Source organism: Schistocerca serialis, chromosome 12, assembly GCF_023864345.2.
Source record: "Schistocerca serialis cubense isolate TAMUIC-IGC-003099 chromosome 12, iqSchSeri2.2, whole genome shotgun sequence".
NCBI classification, from domain to species: domain Eukaryota; kingdom Metazoa; phylum Arthropoda; class Insecta; order Orthoptera; family Acrididae; genus Schistocerca; species Schistocerca serialis.
The window spans coordinates 77,658,971-77,681,971 of NC_064649.1; the positions used below are offsets into that span (position 1 = coordinate 77,658,971).

The following is a 23,001-nucleotide window of genomic DNA, read 5'->3' on the forward strand; positions in this document are numbered from 1 at the left end:
TACTCACCTGATTTGGCCCCCTGTGACTTTTTTCTTTTCCCTAAAGTCAAGTCAGCTTTGAAAGGAACTAGATTTGAGACTGTTGAAGCAGTAAAAGAAAAAGCGACGGAAGTAATGTATGGACTTACCGAAAATGATCTGCAGCATTGCTATGAACAGTGGAAAATTCGTATGGAGCGGTGTAGAGACCGAGGAGGAGAGTACATTGAAGGAGATAACATGAAATTGTAAATAATTGTAAATAAATGTTTTTTCCAGCATCAGTCCGGTTTTTTTCTAGCCGCATCTCGTACGTAAGCATCCTGTGTAATCATGTACATCCATTCATGTCCATTGAGCATTCCGACGGATTTGGGCAATTCCAGTAGGACAATGTGATACCCCACACGTCCAGAATTGCTCCAGGAACACTGTTCTGAGATTAAATGCTTCCGCTGGCCACCAAACTCCCCAGACATGAATATTACTGAGCATATCTGTGATGCCTTGCTACGTGCTGTCCAGAAGAGATTTCTACCCTCTCGTACTCTTACGGATTTATGTACAGCCCTGCAAGATTCATGGTGTCAGTTCCCTCCAGCACTACTTCAGACATTAGTCGAGGCCATGCCACGTCGTGCTGCTGCACTTCTGCGTGCTCGCAGGGGCCTTACAATATATTAGGCGGGCGTACCAGTTTCTTTGGCTCTTCAGTGTATGTCAGTTTGGCTTTCGGTTCCCTACGGACTGGTGAAATACAATCATCTTAGGTTTCATTCTGTTTCATCAAGGAGACAAGGGAACTGGCAGAGTTTGTATCGCTTCAGAAGTCTGAAATCTATTTAATGACAACCGTATTGCCTGCTCCAATCCATGTGAGAACACGACTGTCGACGAGCAACTGTATCCTTGCAAATTCAGGTGCCCGTTCATACAATACATACCGAGCAAAGCTGATAAGTATGGAATAAAATTATGGCTTTTTTGTGATGCTGACAAGCGCTGCATGCTGAACGGATTCATCTCAAACGTGCCAAACGTGCAACTCATGATCCGAGCAACGGTCTTGATCACCACGTCGTTATGAAGTTGGCACAGCCATTGCTCAACCGCAGTCACAATATCACGACTGACAGCTTCTTCGTCTCCATGAAACTGGCGGATGAGCTGAAACAAAAAGGAACAAGTTTAGTTGGCACTCACTCAAAGACATCCCTCCTGCTGCGCGAAGTGGAGATGACACGTTGTACGTAACACACTTGTACCAGCTGGTCGACAGTCTTCTCATTATACCAAGGGGGAAAAAAAGTCCTTATCCTGAGTAAGATGCATGCTGCATGTCAGGTCAGTGAGAATGCTGAGAAGGAACTTCAAGAACCTGGGAAATTTTGTAGTGAAGCTAAGTGTGGAGTGTATATGCATGACTAAATGACTAGACTCCATAGCGAAATTAAAATTATATATTAACACCTTCATCTGATGACGGGGACAGGTAGAAATGTGTGCCCCAACCGGGACTCGAACCCGGGATCTCCTGCTTACATGGCAGACGCTCTATCCATCTGAGCCACCGAGGACACGGAGGATAGTGCGACTGCAGGGACTATCTCGCGCACGCCTCCCGTGAGTCCCACATTCTCACCTTGTATGTCGACACATTACACTCGTAGTGTCCCTACCCAACACACTCATTACTCCTGGAAGACATTCTCACCAAGTCCAGTAAGAGTTCGGGTAATATGTGTGCATCCGCACAGAAGAAGAAGGTCATGGCCGGTATTGCCAGAACTATATACTTATATGGATATGGTGTCTGTTCTTTCGGACATATCCGAGTTGGTATCCATTGATGGCCTGTGCGTGTCTTCTACAATGTTCTTGACGTTGCCATGATCACTGCTCGTACAGTTTTTAAGCTGCCTATCTCTAAGAAGATTTCACAGCGGGACTTTATGCTAATTGTAGCAGATGAGCTTGCTGGCTCCTACAAACTGCAGAGGAGAGCTAGTTTTACCTTGCAGGCAATCGGTATCGGGCTGGACAACCTGGAAAATCGTCGTCCTTTGAGGTCTTTTTTCAGGTTTGGGAAAAGAAAAAAGTCTGATGGAGCCAAATCTGGAGAGTATGGCGGGTGACGTAACAATTCGAACCCGCAGTAATGCAGAGTTTCTAGTGTTACAAGGGCTTTGTGCGCTGGTGCGTTGACTTGATGCAAGAGAACATCGCGCATCAATTTTCCGCGCTTTTTTTTTCTTTCTCTCTCCTCTCAAATGGCGCAGGAGGGTGCAATAGTATGATGCATTGATAGTTACGCCCTTTTGCAAGTAATTAATCATAATTACCCCTTTTACATCCCAGATTACCGATGAAATCACCTTACTGGCTGATTTTCGCAAGCGGAATTATTTTGGGGTAGGGGATGAAGGGTGTTTCCACCGTTGTAACTGTTGTTTTGTCTGAGGACCGATGTGATGGCTCAAATGGCTCTGAGCACTATGGGACTCAACATCTTAGGTCATAAGTCCCCTAGAACTTAGAACTACTTAAACTTAACTAACCTAAGGACATCACACACACCCATGCCCGAGGCAGGATTCGAACCTGCGACCGTAGCGGTCTTACGGTTCCAGACTGCAGCGCCTTTAACCGCACGGCCTTTTGCTTACACTACGGTATACAACTCATTCTAGCGGCAAAAGTAACGAAGCAGGAGCCCCGAAATTTGGCTTGCATACCCACAAAGGGTCACTATAAAAGTAGGTGGTGTTGTTGTTTGTGCGGGACATTACGGTCACTATCTCGGGCTAGAAACTTTTCGACCTACCCCCGTATTTATAATTCTAGAGTGAAATTGTTTGTTCTTACGTTTTTGCTCCTTAATTGCAATAAGAAAAAACCCGCAGAGGATTTTAATCACATGCTGCATTTCAGAAAAAATTGTTCTACATCACACACATCCATGCCCGAGGCAGGATTCGAACCTGCGACCGTAGCGGTTGCGCGGTTCCAGACTGTAGCGCCTAGGACCGCTCGGCCACCCGGCCGGCGCATTTCAAAATCTTTTGAAAATACTCGGTATTTATTTTATTTGTCTGCAAAAGTAAAAATACTATTAGAACTCATACAAAGAGTATCCTTTGATTCTGTTTCAATCTCTTTATAGATCAAAACCGTGTAACATTGCTTTTCTTTCTTGTTCTAATTATGTTCGATGAAAGACTGAGAAGTTTCTTCGGTAAAATATATATAAAAAAAGTTTATTTCTGAAACTTTATTTTTGACAATCTACTATTGATTTTGCAGAATAAATTACAGTTTGCTTACATTTTAGAGTCTTCCTGAGCGTATTAACATGGCAACATCCAAAAGTCTACCCAACGGAGGTTTCCTACTGTGGGTCGAAAATGACCTATGTGGTACTTCAAGGGATACGGCGAAGTCAGATACTTCTAGTGTTAAGCATTATCTACAGCTGTACCCACACCTCGAAAACCATACGAACAAAAAGCCACAGCAAGACCGGGAGAATGTGTTCATCAGTGACAGCCCACAAATCGAGTTGTACCCATGCATCTACTGATGGTTCATTCGTATCACCAGACGAGTGTTACAATGCCATGAATGATTAGTTCCTTTCCGATGACAGCACGGTAGGATATTGATATATTAACTGACACATTGTGCCATCCATTTGTACATTTGCAATAGTATCAACAGTATAGTATTTTCATTGCAAATGTTCATCTCGTTCAAAACAGGTGTGCGTGCACTTTGATGAAAATGATTACCTCCCTGGCAAGAAAGCTAACATGAAACATAACACAACGTTCTTTACAAACTAAGACTGAATAAGACGTATAAGGCAAAGGAAAATGATTGGAATATGAGAATTGAAATGTCTGACAACATGTTTACCTAAGCAGATATAAACAGTTTTCTCATAAAAGCTTAGTACAAACAGAAAAATTGGGCATAGTAATTACCAGACTGTATTAAAGTAAACCTCAACTATCACCGTTATCCTAACAGCAGAAATGAGAAAAAATGACACTCGCAGCAATTGTAAACGTAAAATGTTTGAAATGTTACAAGTGACAACTAAAATAAGCGTAGCAGTAAATGTCAAAATATTATCGGTTAATAATTAATGGTAAGAAAGAATTACGCAGCTGAGGGTTCAATTAATTACCATTTCTTCTAGAGAATCTGCACGGGCATCAATGTTATCTTTCTTTCGAAAACAGTTACTATCTTCATATATATAGTTAAAGGCTACCCAGCCATTGACCTTCGTCTGTGCGAATGCGCGCAGGTTGCCCGAAATTTTACGGGAATGGCCAAAGTGTGCGCGAGTAATCAGTGGATGGGCAAACATCTATTAGGTACATTACATATGTAGAATTGTGGACGGTTGGGAATATGGGTCTCACGGGAAGCGTGCAAGGTTTAAGTCCCTGCAGTCGCGCAATTCATCTGTGTCCTCGGTGGCTCAGATGGATAGAGCGTCTGCCATGTAAGCAGGAGATCCCGGGTTCGAGTCGTGGTCGGGGCACACATTTTCAGCTGTCCCCATCGAGGTATATCAACAACACCTGTCGGCAGCTGAGGGTTTCAATTAATTATCATTTACATCTGTATTCGTCACTGACAATTCGGTACATCGTTGGGGCCAGGGCGGCAATGGAATGGTGCCAACGATGTACTGTGTTGTGAGTCACTTAAAACTGTATCTGGCGAATGACTGTGTATATAGCTGTTTTAATTTTGACATGTGGATGCGTTAGTGTTCTAGTCCGTTATCTACCTGCATCTTCATCAAAAAGAGTACTTTTACTGCTATTTTAAGACATACGCAGGCACACGTGTGGAAGACAATAATAACTTTACAATAAAGTACTCGGAACACCTAAAGCACTGAAACGCAGAAATACTTACAACGCATTTGCAAATTACCTCATATAACAGAATCACCACCCTACTGGAATAAAACCACCAATAAGCAGTAACAGCTATTGCCCACCAACCACAAGCAAAAAAAGATCCACTTCGGTAACTAAGACACTTTACCCTTCTCACTAGTGCATTTGTTTAGGGGTTATAGTTTAAGCATAAAATTTTCGATAGACATTTTCCTTACATCTACATGGATACACTGCAAATCACACATAAGTGCCTGGCAGAGGGTTCATCGAACCACCTTCACAATAATTCTCTATTGTTCCACTCTCGAACAGCGAGCGGAAAAAACGAGCGCATGCAGCTTTCCGTGCGAGCTCTGGTTTCCCTTATTTTATTAAGATGATCGTTTCTCCCCATCTAGGTAGACGTCAACAGCAACGAGAAACGCCTTTGTTTCAACGATGTTCACCACAAATCCTGTATCATGTCCGTGACACTTTCTCCCCTATTTCTCAATAATATAAAACGTGCTGCTCTTCTTTGAACTTTCTTGATGTGCTCCGTTAATCGTATATGGTAAGGATCCGAGGTCGAGTAGCAGTACTCTAAAAGAGGACGGTCAAGCGTAGTGGAGGCAGTTGATCTTTTGCATCTTCTAAAACTTCTGCCAATAAATCGCAGTCCTTGGTTCACCTTTCCCACGACATTTTCCATGTATTCTTTTCAAGTTGTTCGTAATTGTAATTCCTATGTATTTGAGCAGGCGTTGACAGATGTGAAAATTAACGAACTATCAGTTTAATAAGTCACGGCTGCAAAATACACTCCTGGAAATGGAAAAAAGAACACATTGACACCGGTGTGTCAGACCCACCATACTTGCTCCGGACACTGCGAGAGGGCTGTACAAGCAATGATCACACGCACGGCACAGCGGACACACCAGGAACCGCGGTGTTGGCCGTCGAATGGCGCTAGCTGCGCAGCATTTGTGCACCGCCGCCGGCAGTGTCAGCCAGTTTGCCGTGGCATACGGAGCTCCATCGCAGTCTTTAACACTGGTAGCATGCCGCGACAGCGTGGACGTGAACCGTATGTGCAGCTGACGGACTTTGAGCGAGGGCGTATAGTGGGCATGCGGGAGGCCGGGTGGACGTACCGCCGAATTGCTCAACACGTGGGGCGTGAGGTCTCCACGGTACACCGATGTTGTTGCCAGTGGTCGGCGTAAGGTGCACGTGGCCGTCGACCTGGGACCGGACCGCAGCGACGCACGGATGCACGCCAAGACCGTAGGATCCTACGCAGTGCCGTAGGGGACCGCACCGCCACTTCCCAGAAAATTAGGGACACTGTTGCTCCTGGGGTATCGGCGAGGACCATTCGCAACCGTCTCCATGAAGCTGGGCTACGGTCCCGCACACCGTTAGGCCGTCTTCCGCTCACGCCCCAACATCGTGCAGCCCGCCTCCAGTGGTGTCGCGACAGGCGTGAATGGAGGGACGAATGGAGACGTGTCGTCTTCAGCGATGAGAGTCGCTTCTGCCTTGGTGCCAATGATGGTCGTATGCGTGTTTGGCGCCGTGCAGGTGAGCGCCACAATCAGGACTGCATACGACCGAGGCACACAGGGCCAACACCCGGCATCATGGTGTGGGGAGCGATCTCCTACACTGGCCGTACACCACTGGTGATCGTCAAGAGGACACTGAATAGTGCACGGTACATCCAAACCGTCATCGAACCCATCGTTCTACCATTCCTAGACCGGCAAGGGAACTTGCTGTTCCAACAGGACAATGCACGTCCGCATGTATCCCGTGCCACCCAACGTGCTCTAGAAGGTGTAAGTGAACTACCCTGGCCAGCAAGATCTCCGGATCTGTCCCCCATTGAGCATGTTTGGGACTGGATGAAGCGTCGTCTCACGCGGTCTGCACGTCCAGCACGAACGCTGGTCCAACTGAGGCGCCAGGTGGAAATGGCATGGCAAGCCGTTCCACAGGACTACATCCAGCATCTCTACGATCGTCTCCATGGGAGAATAGCAGCCTGCATTGCTGCGAAAGGTGGATATACACTGTACTAGTGCCGACATTGTGCATGCTCTGTTGCCTGTGTCTATGTGCCTGTGGTTCTGTCAGTGTGATCATGTGATGTATCTGACCCCAGGAATGTGTGAATAAAGTTTCCCCTTCCTGGGACAATGAATTCACGGTGTTCTTATTTCAACTTCCAGGAGTGTACTAACGCGAATTCTGTACATACGAATGGAAAAACTGGTAGGAGCCGACCTCGGGGAAGATCAGTTTGGATTCCGTAGAAATATGGGAACACGTGAGGCAATACTGACCCTACGACTTATCTTAGAAGCTAGATTAAGAAAAGGCAAACCTACGTTTCTAGCATTTGTAGACTTGGAGAAATCTTTTGACAATGTTGACTGGAATAATCTCTTTCAAATTCTGAAGGTGGCAGGGGTAAAATACAGGGAGCGAAAGGCTATTTACAGTTTGTACAGAAAGCAGATGGCAGTTATAAGAGTCGAGGGACATGAAAGGGATGCAGTGGTTGGGGAGCGAGTGAGACAGTGTTGTAGCCTCTCCCCGATGTTATTCAATCTGTATATTGAGCAAGCAGTAAAGGAAACAAAAGAAAAATTCGGAGTAGTTATTCAAATCCATGGAGAAGAAATAAAAACTTTGAGGTTCGCCGATGACATTGTAGTTCTGTCGGAGACAGGACTTGGAAGAGCAGTTGAATGGAATGGACAGTGTCTTGAAGGGGGCACATAAGATGAACATAAACAAAAGCAAAACGAGGATAATGGAATGTAGTCGAAATAAGTCGGGCGATGCTGAGGGAATTAGATTAGGAAATGAGACACTTAAAGTAGTAAAGGAGTTTTGCTGTTTGGGGAGCAAAGTAACTGATGATGGTCGAAGTAGAAAGGATATAAAATGTTGACTGGCAATGGCAAGGAAAGCGTTTCTGAAGAAGAGAAATTTGTTAACGTCGAATATAGATTTAAATGTCAGGAAGTCGTTTCTGAAAGTATTTGTATGGAGTTTAGCCATGTATGGAAGTGAAACATGGACGATAAATAGTTAGGACAAGAAGAGAATAGAAGCCTCTGAAATGTGGTGCTACAGAAGATGAACATAAACAAAAGAAAAACGAGGATAATGGAATGTAGTCGAAATAAATCGGGTGATGTTGAGGGAATTAGATTAGGAAATGAGACACTTAAAGTAGTGAAGAGGTTTGCTATTTGGGGAGCAAAATATCTGATGATGGTCGAAGAAGAGAGGATATAAAATGTAGGCTGGCAATGGTAAGCGAAGCGTTTCTGAAGAAGAGAAATTTGTTAACATCGAGTATAGATTTAAGTGTCAGGAAGTCGTTTCTGAAAGTATTTGTATGGAGTATAGCCATGTATGGAAGTGAAACGTGGACGATAAATAGTTTAGACAAGAAGAGAGTAGAAGCTTTCGAAATGAGGTGCTGCAGAAGAATGCTGAAGATTAGATGGATAGATCACATAACTAATGAGGAGGTATTGAATAGAATTGGGGAGAAGAGGAGTTTGTGGCAAAACTTGGCTAGAAGAAGGGACCGGTTGGTAGGACATGTTCTGAGGCATCAAGGAATCACCAATTTAGTATTGGAGGGCAGCGTGGAGGGTAAAAGTCGTAGAGGGAGACCAAGAGATGAATACACTAAGCAGATTCAGAAGGATGTAGGCTGCAGCAGGTATTGGGAGATGAAGAAGCTTGCACAGGATAGAGTAGCATGCAGAGCTGCATCAAACCAGTTTCTGGACTGAAGACCACAACAGCAACAACCAGTAGTTGTGGTAGCTTTGGAAGGAAAACGAACATAAACGAAAGTTCAACAGAGAAACTGACAGCCGACGTTATCTCTTTGTTTTTATTGTCTGTTTGGTTGTCAGTTTTGCACGTAATTGGAACGGTCCATCAATCAGTGTTGGTCCATTGTGTATCTTACGTCCTTACAGAATGTGCACTACATTTTATAAGTAATTGAAATTAGTCGTTTGCGTACCTTCAGAGCTTTTATGTAACCAGAGTAATTGCTTTTCATGCAAGCACAGTTTGCATGCGCAAATGTAAATAATATATATAATTTTTGTTGTTACTTTGTACGCAATAGAACTCACTTCATCATGATCTAAGACTAGAGTTCCTTGTTATTAATGATAAATGCAAAAGTTGTTTATGAATGACAGAAACATGTTTTATACAGGTGCGACGAGGTACAGAAGCAGTGTTTGATATGTTGTTATTTTGCAGTTTTTTTATTTCACCTCTTTGGTGACGAAATAGCGTTTCCTAGCGGTATATGATAAAACTGTACTGTTTTCTTTACTTTTGCTACAACAGCTCTTCATTTCACGTTAAAATTCAACAATCTTCGAATAAAGTCAGAATTAAACACTGACGAGTACAATTTCGCTATAAATTCTGTTTATTTTTAAGTGACACACTTAAGTGCCAAAGAAACTGGTATAGGCATGCGTATTCAAATACAGAGATATGTAAACAAGCAGAATAAGGCGCTGTGGTCGGCAACGCCTGTATAAGACAAGTGTCGCGCAGTTTTTACGTCGGTTACTGTTGCTGCAATGGCAGGTTATGAAGATTTAAGTGAGTTTGAAAGTGGTTTTATAGTCGGCGCACGAGCAATGGACCAAAGCATCTTCCAGGTAGCGATAAAGTGAAGATTTTCCCGCACTACCATTTGACGAGTATACCATGAATACCAGGAGTCCTGTAAAACATCAAATCTCACACATCGTTGCTGCCGGATAAAGATCCTGCAAGAACGGGACCAACGACGACTGAAGATAATCGTTCAACGAGACAGAAATGCATCCCTTCCCCAAATAGCTGCATATTTTAATGCTGCGCTATCAACGAGTGTCAGCTTGCGAACCTTTCAACGACACATCATCGATAATGGCTTTCGGAGCCTAATGCCCCCTTGTGTACCCTTGATGACTGCATGACACAAAGCTTTATAACTTGCCTGGTTCCGTCAACATCGACATTGGACTGTTGCCTGGTTGGACGAGTCTCGTTTCAAATTTTGTCGAGTGGATGGACGTGTAAGGATGTGGAGACATCCTCGTGAATTCATGGACGCTACCAGGGAACTGTTGAAGCTGGTCGAGACTCTGTAAAACTGTGGGGCGTGTGCAGTCTTAGTGATATGGGACCCCTGATACATCTATATACGACTCTGACAGGTGACACGTATGTAAGCATCCTGTCTGATCACTTGCCTTCACTCATATCCACTGTGTTTCCGACGGAGTTGGGCAATTTCAGCAGGACATTGCGACACTCCACACGTCCAGAATTGCTATAGAGTGGTTACAAGAACAATCTTCTGAGTTCAAACACTTCCACTGGCCACCAAACAACGAAGACATGAACCATATTTACATTATTGAGCATATCTGAGATGCTTTGCAACGTGTTGTTCGGCAGGTCTCCATCTCCTTGTACTCTTATGGACAGCCCTGCAGGATTCATTGTGTCAATTGAGTCCAGCACTACTTCAGACGTTAGTCCATGCCACATTGTACTGCAGCACATCTGCGTGGTCGTGGGGTCCCTATACGATATTACACATGTGTACCAGTTTCTTTGGCTCTTCAGTATAGAACAAAAATTTATGAAGGTTAGGTGGCCCTTTATATTAATTTTAATTTTAATAAGGAACAGCCTCAGTTGCACCGTTTACCTAGAATTTACCTACGTTTCAGTCAGGATAACCCAACCTTCTTCAGAATAACAGTATGTACCGTTTGTCCATAGTGGACATCGTCAAGCTAAAACTACAAATCCATAAATTATCGTCAGACTGTAAAAACTTTTCTGGCACTGCCTAGCCCCACTTCGCGACTGCAATGCGGCAGTCACAAGTGCTGTACTGGAACTGAGGCTGTTCATTATTAAAATTAATATTTGTACAGTTGCTGACAGGGCCACGAAATGTTGAAGATATTTAAGGCCCTTTATATATTTTCAGTTTGTAGAGGGTTTATCACTTCCGGTTTTTAGGGGAACCTACTTAGACACTGAGATACGTAAAGAAAGCGATCGTTATGAGGTAACGCCTGCTAGGTACGCAACACGCTTAACGTACAGGTAACGTGGGTACGTCCTAAGTGACAAGAGCTTCTAGGAGATGATGGTGATGTTTGCTTTGTGGGGCGCACAACTGCGTGGTTATCAGCGCCCGTACAAATTCCTAACCTTTGCTCAACCCAGTCTAGCCACTTTCATTAATGATGATGAAATGATGAGGACAACACAAACACCCAGTCATCACGAGGGAGGTGAAAAACACTGACGCCGCCGGGAATCGAACCATTTTTTTAAAACTTTTATTAACTTTTATTTACAAAATAACAATTTTCGTTTTACAAAAGCAGTTTGCATTTTACTTGTTCTGATAAGACAATCCGTTCTGTGCTTTTTTTTTTGTGTTACTGCCCAGGTAATTGTTTCCTATGGTCTTCTATATTTTTCGAGTGTCTGTCAGACTCATTTTGTTAGTAGTATCTTACGCTGTTATTATTTCCGTTTAGCGTTTTCTGAGTCTTGATACACTACATATGTACAAGTGGCAGAGGGAATTTGGAAGAAAGCATTGATTGCAAGATCTAGTTAGTTACACAGAATAATTGAGAAATAAAACTTATTTTAAGGTCTTTTTACTCATTACTAGTTGGGTTATTATTATTATTATTATTAGCGAATGTCCCCATGGGAGAACGATAAGCAGGTGATTAACATTTCTTAATGTTCTTCTTATTTCCCCAGTATTTCTTCATTGCCTCCCCAAAGGCCTTCTTCCTTTCTTCGGTCCACTTTGGTCGGAAAGGTTTAGATTCCGTCTCTGGAGTAAACTTCCACTTGTCGATTTTTCTTCTGAATGTATCCCGGTCTGATGTGTTTGTTATGTCAATTTTTGCCTTTTTCAAATCCTTCTTAACTTCAGTTACCCAGGGTATTGTTGCCTTAAGTGATGTCATATAGTCCAATAGACGTTTAGTTAACCTGTTTCCAGGTAATCTGTCTATATGTCCATAAAACTTCATCCGCCTCTTCCTGATATCTGCCTCGATGTTTGATATTTTTTCGGTTGTCTCGGTAGTCTGCAGCCTGTATCCATCTTGTGTGTATCGTGGTCCTAGGATTTTTCTAATAATTTTTCTCTCTACTTTCTTAATTTCGTGTAAATCTAATTTTCTATTCAGGGAGAGTGTTTCACTTGCATATGTGACTGTTGGTTTGATGACTGTGTTGTAGTGTCTGATTTTAGTGCCTTTTGATAGACATTTCTTGTTATATATATTTTGAATAAGTCCGAATACTTTCTTGATTTTCTGTAATCGGTTTTTTTGTGCTATTTTCTCAAGTCCTGTTGGTTCAATAACTTCACCGAGATACTTAAAGTGCTTGACTCTAGTTATTTCACCATACTTTGTTTTTAGTTTCGAAATATCTAATTTTGAGCAGATGAATTCTGTCTTCTCAAAGGAGATTTGCAGGCCAACCTTCTCAGCACATTCTTTAAGTGTCTCAATTTGTTTTACTGCTGTTTCTTCACTGTCAGTTATAATTGCCAAGTCATCTGCAAACGCTAAATAAGGGATGTTCAATTTTCCTTTACCTCTTCCTAGTTCAATTGGCTTCCAAAAGCTTTGTTTCCTTAGTGTTACTTCCCACTCTTTCATAACTTTGTCCAAAACTATATTGAATAATAGTGGTGAGATCCCATCTCCTTGTCTTACTCCTGTTTTAATTGAGAATGGCTCCGAAATTTCCCCTCTGAATTTAATTTTTGATTTGGTTTCTGTTAGTGTTTGTTCAATTAGTTTTCGGGTTTTAGTGTCTAGGCCTCGTTCTTCGAGAATGTGACATAGAGACTGTCTGTCTATGGAATCGTATGCCTTTTTGAAATCAACGAATGTGCAGATTATTGGTTTTGACCTGATTGCTTTAATCTTTAAAATAGTTTTAAGGTTGAATATCTGTTCCGGGCATGATCTATTAGGACGAAAGCCTGCTTGGTAGTCTGAAATTGTATGTTCTAGTTGTTCTTGTGCCCTCTTTAGGAGACATGCAGATAGAATTTTGTAGGTAACTGGTAAAAGTGAAATGCCTCTGTAGTTGTTTACGTCTGATCTCTCTCCCTTTTTGTGCAATGGGTGAATTAGTGCACACTTCCACTCCTCTGGGATATTTTCTGTCTGCCAAATTTCTTTGATGATGCTAGTGATCTCTTTTAACGAATTTGGACCAAGGTTTTTCAGTAGTTCAGCTACAATTCCATCTTCTCCCGATGATTTATTATTTTTGAGTTTTCTAATGTGACTATAAATTTCTTCTTGAGATGGTGGTAGTGAAGTCTCATTCGTGTGTTCTGGTTGTAATCTGGGGAATCTTGTACTTGGTTGTGGGCAATTTAGGAGTTGTGAGAAATATTTAGCTAGTTCTTGGCAATTTTCTTTGTTAGTTAGTGCCAATTTTCCATTCTGTTTCCGGAAGCAGAGATTTTGTGGAGTGTATCCTTTGATTTGATTTGCGAATATTTTATAAAAATCTTGAGTGTTGAGGTTCTTAAAGTTTTCTTCAATTGTGTTTAGCTGTTCATTAAGGTATTTTCTTTTAGTTTGTCTAAGTATTTTAGCTGTTTGTTTTCTCACTTTGAAAAATGTTTGTTGTGTGGTTTCTGATTTGTCACAATTGTAATTTAAAAAGGCTTGTTGTCTCTCTTCTAATGCGTTATCACAATTCGAATTCCACCATGGATGCTTGGATATTTTCTTTAACGGAATCAAATCTCTTGCTTTCTGTATAATTTTCGTTCGGAAATCTTTCCAGTTGTTTGTTGGTTGTTTATCCCATGCTTCTGTAATTTCTGATTCCTTGATATTTTTCAAGTCAAATTTGGGAATTAGTGGTGATTTCCTTTGGCGTTTCCTTTTTGGAGTGAATTTAATTTTAACTCTGGTAAGGTAGTGGTCAGAATCTATATTTGCCCCTCTGCGGACTTGAACGTCGTGTATTTCTTTCTGGAAGTCATAGGAGATCGCAACATGGTCTATTTGAAATTCACCAAGCTGAAGGTTTGGTGATCTCCATGTTTTTTGTTTCTTGGGGTCTTTTCGAAGTGATGTTGTCACGATTTTTAGGTTGTTTTGCTGACATAACTCGATGAGTCTCATGCCGTTCTTGTTTGTGAATTTGTGTGCAGGGTAATTACCGACTGTTTTTTTATATTTCCTCTCTTTGCCAATTTGCGCGTTGAAATCCCCTAGAAGAATTTTTACATCCTCCTTTGGAATTTTGGACATTTCAGTTTCGAGTTTTTCCCAAAATTTTTCCGTCTTCTCCGGTTCTTTTTTGTTGGCAATGTTGGTAGGTGCATGAACATTAATAAATGTATATATTTTGTTGGTGTGCTTGATTCGCATGGTCATTAGTCTGTTACTGATTTGATTCATGTCTATAACAGAGTCAAGGGTGTCCTTATTTACAATAAAAGCCATGCCAAATATTGCAGCTCCTTTGCCAATTTTCTTGTCTGTTTTACTTTTAAAGATACGGTAATTGTTGTAGTCTATTGTTTCTGAATCAGTGAATCTGGTCTCTTGGAGAGCAAGGATTTGAATTTTCTGTTTGTTGAGTTCTGTTGTAAGATTATGAAGTTTGCCTGTCTGAATTAGTGTCTGAATGTTAAAAGTGCCAATAAATGTATGGGACTTTCGTGGACGTTTACTAGAGAACTCCGACTTTCTCTGTCGTACGAGCCCAAGCTCCCCAGAATCCGATAGCTTGGTTGTCGCCACAGGGCGAGTGGATTGGCCACCTGGGGTAATATTAATTTTACTTGTACGAATCATACTGCTTGTAATTAAGTTCCAGCTAATGCTGGGTAGTTAGAACCAGGGATTGTTAGTTCCTGGAGCTTGGTGTTCAGCCGCACCTCACATGGTGAACAGACGCTGGCCAGAGTACCGGTGGTTGCCACACAGACGTGTCTGGGCTTTTCAATATGCTTTATCTTGTTGATAATGCTTGCCTCTTCCGCCAGTTCCGCCGTACCGATGATCTTCATCTCCGTCTTCACTACCGTTGAGGTCTTCGCCGTATCCCTGGCAAGGGACCCTCACAAGGTACTATCACCCGGGCCAGGTGAACCAAGGTTTTTTTACGAGGTGTTACTCCTCCCCCTCCTCCTTTTACAACCGGGCTTGGGACCGGCTTAGACGGAGTTGTTGGGTTATTATATGTATATATATATATATATATATATATATATATATATATATATATATAATTGTGGATGGTTTCTATCCATTTTACAATGATGTTGTATATTAACTATTTTCTTATTAAATCTAGTGTTGGGAAGCAAAAAAAGGGGGAAGCATTTTACGTTGGGCCTTGAAAACCCGGGACCACGAGCTGCGAACACTCTTTACCGTAGTCTACAGTAGTTTTGCAACTCTAGGCGTGCTGATGTGAAAAAACCGGCCGACGCCTACAATAATCCTTCCACGGTGACGGAGGGTTAAGAGGCTCCACCTCGCCGTGGATACTACTTTGGTTCTCGCTTCTCCGCTCCCGGACGCGTTCAGACACTTTGCAAACCTTTCGGCCCAGAAGGCGTTAGCCCTGTCTGGTGGTTGTCCTGGACTGCGGTCCCCCCTCCCCACCCCCCCCCCCCCTCTCGCCACATCCTAGTACAGAGCTCCTCGTGGCTTCGCAGCCTGCCCCTACACCCCGCGTGCCAGCGGCCTGCTGTATCCCTTACCTCGCCTCCCTGGCCTGCCCGGAGCCGTGTCGCTGTCGCGGTGTCCCGCGGGAGGCCGGAATTCCGACGCGCAGGCTGTGTAGGAGGCGCGACTCACCTGCCTTTCCCATGGGGCGAGCCGTCCCGTCCCGTCCCGTCCCACGGGCGCTGCCGCCAGGAATGCGACAGGTCGCCGGCAAGGCGGCGCCACGGCAGGCCCAGCCAGGCCGCGGGGGAGCTCCGGAGAAACTCCCGCTCAGCCCACACCCCACGCCTTTCTTTTGGTCACACCGTCACAATCTGAACAATTCCCATATATTACTGTACTTAAAAAAAATTGAAGATATTATTTTGTCCATATCGCATCTTCCTACTGCGGCTGTTAATCCACATCTACATTCATACTCCGCAAGCCACTTGACGGTCTGTGGCGGAGGGTACTTTCAGTACCTGTATCTATCTACACTCCTGGAAATTGAAATAAGAACACCGTGAATTCATTGTCCCAGGAAGGGTAAACTTTATTGACACATTCCTGGGGTCAGATACATCACATGATCACACTGACAGAACCACAGGCACATAGACACAGGCAACAGAGCATGCACAATGTCGGCACTAGTACAGTGTATATCCACCTTTCGCAGCAATGCAGGCTGCTATTCTCCCATGGAGACGATCGTAGAGATGCTGGATGTAGTCCCGTGGAACGGCTTGCCATGCCATTTCCACCTGGCGCCTCAGTTGGACCAGCGTTCGTGCTGGACGTGCAGACCGCGTGAGACGACGCTTCATCCAGTCCCAAACATGCTCAATGGGGGACAGATCCGGAGATCTTGCTGGCCAGGGTAGTTGACTTACACCTTCTACAGCACGTTGGATGGCACAGGATACATGCGGACGTGCATTGTCCTGTTGGAACAGCAAGTTCCCTTGCCGGTCTAGGAATGGTAGAACGATGGGTTCGATGACGGTTTGGATGTACCGTGCACTATTCAGTGTCCCCTCGACGATCACCAGTGGTGTATGGCCAGTGTAGGAGATCGCTCCCCACACCATGATGCCGGGTGTTGGCCCTGTGTGCCTCGGTCGTATGCAGTCCTGATTGTGGCGCTCACCTGCACGGCGCCAAACACGCATACGACCATCATTGGCACCAAGGCAGAAGCGACTCTCATCGCTGAAGACGACACGTCTCCATTCGTCCCTCCATTCACGCCTGTCGCGACACCACTGGAGGCGGGCTGCACGATGTTGGGGCGTGAGCGGAAGACGGCCTAACGGTGTGCGGGACCGTAGCCCAGCTTCATGGAGACGGTTGCGAATGGTCCTCGCCGATACCCCAGGAGCAACAGTGTCCCTAATTTGCTGGGAAGTGGCGGTGCGGTTCCCTACGGCACTGCGTAGGATCCTACGGTCTTGGCGTGCATCCGTGCGTCGCTGCGGTCCGGTCCCAGGTCGACGGGCACGTGCACCTTCCGCCGACCACTGGCGACAACATCGATGTACTGTGGAGACCTCACGCCCCACGTGTTGAGCAATTCGGCGGTACGTCCACCCGGCCTCCCGCATGCCCACTATACGCCCTCGCTCAAAGTCCGTCAACTGCACATACGGTTCACGTCCACACTGTCGCGGCATGCTACCAGTGTTAAAGACTGCGATGGAGCTCCGTATGCCACGGCAAACTGGCTGACACTGCCGGCGGCGGTGCACAAATGCTGCGCAGCTAGCGCCATTCGACGGCCAACACCGCGGTTCCTGGTGTGTCCGCTGTGCCGTGCATGTGATCATTGCTTGTACAGCCCTCTCGCAGTGTCCGGAGCAAGTATGGTGGGTCTGACACACCGGTGTCAATGTGTTCTTTTTTCCATTTCCAGGAGTGTATATTCGATGTTAACAAATTTCTCTTCTTCAGAAACGCTTTCCTTGCCATTGACAGTCTACATTTTACATCCCATAAACATATACAGGGTGTTACAAAAAGGGACTGCCCAACTTTCAGGAAACATTCCTCACACACAAAGAAAGAAAATATGTTATGTGGACATGTGTCCGGAAACACTTACTTTCCATGTTAGAGCTCGTTTTATTACTTCTCTTCAAATGACATTAATCATGCAATGGAAACAGAACGTACCAGCGTGACTTCAAACACTTTGTTACAGGAAATGTTCAAAATGTCCTCCGTTAAGCCCGTCTCACACGGAGCAAGGTTCGCCGCAAGTTTGCGAGATGGCGTGCATGCTCGCCGGCTTGCAGGGAAGGGAGCCGGCTATCTTCCATGTCGAAGCTCTCCCACGGTGCAAGATCGGCAGCTAGTTGTGTTGTGATCGGCTCCATGTTGTATCGAACGAAGATGGCTGCTTCAGGTACAGATGTTCAGAGCAAACTGCCATTATCAGCTGTTTTGGTGCTAAACGATGCAGAAATGCATGCTAATGAGAGAAGAAGAAAGAAAGAATTGACGAAAAACTGTATTAAGGGGAGAAACGCTGGAAAAGGTGTGCTCTCCATGCTTCATAAAGAGTTGAGGTTAGTTCGCATAACACCTACTTTTGTTTGAAAAGTATCACAATTTCATTACTATTTGACTTTATAAATATACCAATAATGACTGTTACATACGACTTTATTTTATAGGATAGAAGATCGTACATCCTTTGCAAATTTTATACGTATGGATATGGTCGAAGAAGACACACGTCACTTGCAACTCTTCCGAGTGCTTCTGCACGCAAGTGTTTATTATAGTAGTTTGCGCTTTTCATGACGTACGGACACTGTTCTTCCCTATAAGTACATATCAATGCTTTAATCGCTCCCTTGGACCACTGCGGTGCCATTATTTAATAATTATACGAACTTCCTACCGCACCTCACAACAGCAGAAAAGCGACTATCAACAAAGGCTTCCCGCCCAAGCTTTCCGCGACTGACGTCACAAACCAAACGTCTCATGATTGGCCAACGCAGGTGGCACGCAGGGAACCTTACAAGAAAAATAGCACCGGACCTATCCTGGAAATCTTACAAGGTTCCCAGCAAGGTAGCCCGCTAGCAGACGACGGAGCCCGCATGGTAGCCGTCGCGCGAGCCAGCTCGGAAACTTACAGCGAATCTTGCTCCGTGTTAGACGGGCTTTAGCGAGGATACATGCATCCACCCTCCGTCGCATGGAATCCCTGATGCGCTGATGCAGCCCTAGAGAATGGCGTATTGTATCACAGCCCTCCACAATACGAGCACGAAGAGTCTCTACATTTGGTACCGGGGCTGCGTAGAAAAGAGCTTTCAAATGCCCCCATAAATGAAAGTCAAGAGGGTTGAGGTCGGGAGAGCGTGGAGGCCGTGGAATTGGTCCGCCTCTACCAATCCATCGGTCACCGAACCTGTTGTTGAGAAGCGTACGAACACTTCGACTGAAATGTGCAGGAGCTCCATCGTGCATGAACCACATGTTGTGTCGTACTTGTAAAGGCACATGTTCTAGCAGCACAGGTAGAGTATCCCGTATGAAATCATGATAACGTGCTCCATTGAACGTAGGTGGAAGAACATTGGGCCCAATCACCAACAATGCCTGCCCAAAAGTCCACAGAAAATCTGTGTTGAAGATGTGATTGCACGATTGCGTGCGGATTCTCGTCAGCCCACACATCTTGATTGTGAAAATTTATAATTTTATCACGTTGGAATGAAGCCTCATCCGTAAAGAGAACATTTCCACTGAAATGAGGATTGACACATTGTTGGATGAACCTGTGGTGTCACCGCCACACTTGCTAGGTGGTAGCTTTAAATCGGGCGCGGTCCATTAGTACATGTCGGACCCGCGTGTCGCCACTGTCAGTGATCGCAGACCGAGCGCCACCACACGGCAGGTCTCGAGAGACGGACTAGCACTCGCCCAGTTGTACGGACGACTTTGCTAGCGACTACACTGACGGAGCCTCGCTCCTTTGCCGAGCAGATAGTTAGAATAGCCTTCAGCTAAGTCCATGGCTACGACCTAGCAAGGTGCCATTAGCCTTACATAGCAATTGATACTTATCGTATAAAGCATGTATCATCAAGAACGATGTATACAACAAGGATGGATTAAAGTTAAGTATTCCAAAAGCTACGTACTTTTCTTTATAGCATTCATTACGTATCCTGTTTCAGACCTCACGCCATCCTTCGTGTGTTTATAGCGTGCATTGCGGTCCCCTCAAATCACACTGTGTCGGCACTTCTGTCGACACATCAGAACCATTCGCAGAAGTGTACCCGTGGAGGCCAATCAGCTGCTGATAGTGCCTGCACACGCTGTACATGGTACGGAAACAACTGGTTCTCCCGTAGCACTCTCCATACAAACGTGGTTACCTTGTACAGCAGCAACTTCTCTGACGCTGACATTAGGGTTATCGTCAACTGCACGAAGAATTCCCTCGTCCATGGCAGGTATCCTCGTCGTTCTAGGTCTTCCCCAGTCGCGAGTCATAGGCTGGAATGTTCCGTGCTCCCTAAGAAGCCGATCAATTGCTTCGAACGTCTTTCTGTCGGGACACCTTCGTTCTGGAAATCTGTCTCGATACAAACGTACCGCGCCGCGGCTATTGCCCCTTGCTAATCCATACATCAAATGGGCATCTGCCAACTCCGCATTTGTAAACATTGCACTGACTGCAAAACCACGTTCGTGATGAACACTAACCTGTTGATGCTACGTACTGATGTGCTTGATGGTAGTACTGTAGAGCAATGAGTCGCATGTCAACACAAGCACCGAGGTCAACATTACCTTCCTTCAGTTGGGCCAACTGGCGGTGAATTGAGGAAGTACAGTACATACTGACGAAACTAAAATGAGCTCTGACATGGAAATTAAACGTTTTCGGACAATTGTCCACATAACATCTTTTCTTTGTTTGTGTGTGAGGAATGTTTCCTCAAAGTTTGGCCGTACCTTTTTGTAACAGCCTGTATAACTAAAATTTCACATTGGTGTTTTTCCATCCTGGCTCATGCTCACAGTACCCTGAATGAGAGGGCCCAACGCACGGTACTAAAACCACCCCCCTGAAACATCCCAAATGCTTATCAAGCTTGAAATGCAGCCTGCCCACGCTGCAAGTTGAACGTCGTATTGTGCCGCGGTGCACTTGTAAGTGGGCTGTTTAGGTTTTTATGTTTGTAACGCCACGTAGCGCTCTGTATGAAAATCACTGGCTGTGCTGTGTGCAGTCTGTGGCTGGTTGGCATTGTTGGAACATTCGCTATTGTAGTGTTGGGCAGCTGGATGTGAACAGCGCGTATCGTTGCGCAGTTGGAGGTGAGCCGCCGGCAGTGGTGGATGTGGGGAGAGATGGTTCAAATGGCTCTGAGCACTATGGGACTTAACAGCTGTGGTCATCAGTCCCCTAGAACTTAGAACTACTTAAACCTAACTAACCCAAGGACATCACACACAGCCATGCCCGAGGCAGGATTCGAACCTGCGACCGTAGCAGTCGCGCGGTTCCGGACTGCGCGCCTAGAACCGCGAGACCACCGCGGCCGGCTGTGGGGAGAGAGATGGCGGAGTTTTGACAGCGGACGATCTGGACGTGTGTCGGTCAGAAAAAGGAAATTTGTAAAGATGGATGTCATGAATTGATAGATGTATATATGATGACTTTTGAACACTATTAAGGTAAATACGTTGTTAGTTCTCTATCAAAATCTTTCATTTGCTAAGTATACCTATCAGTCGTTAGTGCCTTCAGTAGTTAGAATCTTTTGTTTAGCTGGCAGTATTGGCGCTCGCTGTATTTCAGTAGTTCGAGTAACGAAGATTTTTGTGAGGTAAGTGATTCGTGAAAGGTATAGGTTAATGTTAGTCAGGGCCATTCTTTTGTAGGGATTATTGAAAGTCAGATTGCGTTGCGCTAAAAATAGTATGAGTCAGTTTAGTTTTGATCAGAATAAGTAAAGAGAGTAATGTCCGAGTACGTTCAGTTTTGCTCAGTTGCTTGAAAATCAAATAACGTAAGAGGTTTATCAGCACAGTAAAATGGTTCAAATGGCTCTGAGCACTATGGGACTTAACTGCTAAGGTCGTCAGTCCCTTAGAACTTAGAGCTACTTAAACCTAACTAACCTAAGGACATCACACACATCATGCCCGAGGTAGGATTCGAACCTGCGACCGTAGCGATTGCGCGGTTCCAGACTGTAGCGCCTAGAACCGCTCGGCCACTTCGACTGGCTTCAGCACAGTAATTCATACATTTTTTCTAAGGGGAAGTTTCACTCTCAACACCTCACGTCATTTGAAAGCAGGTGAAATATAAAGTAATCGGAGTACACTCCAAGCCTACAGTCAATCACAGTCCAGGTTTGAGCTAATACAGCTTTTAACATGTCCGACACATTCGCCTGAAAGTTCTCCAGAGTCCCAAAATGAGGTCCTTTTAAGACGGTACTTAGTTTCAGGAAACGAAAAAAGGCATAAGGACTCGGATCATCTGTGGAACGACAGGAATGCCTTTTGGTGTCACAAGTTCCGTGAAGGAAGAGTTCGCGTGACATTGAGGCGTCGTCATCACGTAGCATCCACTTGTCTGCAGCGTCCGGTCTCACTCGATTCACCCTTCTGCTAGCCTTCCAACTTCATCTGTATAAAATACTTGGATGTGGAGGAAAAAATTCTTTATGCACTACACCCCTACTGTCAAAAAAGCAAATCAGCATTGTTTTGATCTCTGATTTTCTTTTTGACCTCCTTTTGGCCTTATTTTATGCCTCCTTTTTGACCTTCTTTTTGACCTTCTTTTGGTTGACGAAATGTCTCAGTGTGCCACTCTTTGCCTCTTTCTCTCAGAATCGTACTCAGAAATCCAGGATTCATCACCTGTGATCACACCACTGAACCATTCGTGGTCATTGGCAGTCCTCCCATTAACTTCAATGCACGTATTTCTTCGATTGTCCTTCTGTTCAGCTGTGCGGGTTTTCGGCTCCATGTCGACTCAAGCCTATCGCATGTAGAAAACTTCGGTGAAAATTTAACTATAAGATCAGGCAGGATACGTTGCGCGAACCTCAAGTACAGGGGGGCCATTCAACGGCTAGGTAGAAGATATGACGCAGTGAGATAGTCCCCTACAGCGCCGGGCCAGATATTCACAGCAAAACGTACTTTACGGTGTGACTACTACAGCCTGAGGATTTTCCTCATCCCACACGTGCCTGTTCCTGCAGTTCGAAATACCATCACTATCTAATGAGGCCTCACCAGTACAGCACGATCTGGACGAA

At 44.7% G+C, this 23,001-nt stretch overlaps 1 non-coding gene across 1 annotated transcript; it reads right to left on the reverse strand.

Annotated features, from left to right (window-relative positions):
* Positions 1 to 1,482: 1,482 nt before the first annotated feature.
* Trnat-ugu (transfer RNA threonine (anticodon UGU)) lies at positions 1,483 to 1,556 on the reverse strand. Its single transcript has one exon. It is a non-coding gene; the product is annotated as a tRNA-Thr (tRNA).
* Between the last annotated feature and the right edge of the window lie 21,445 nt (positions 1,557 to 23,001).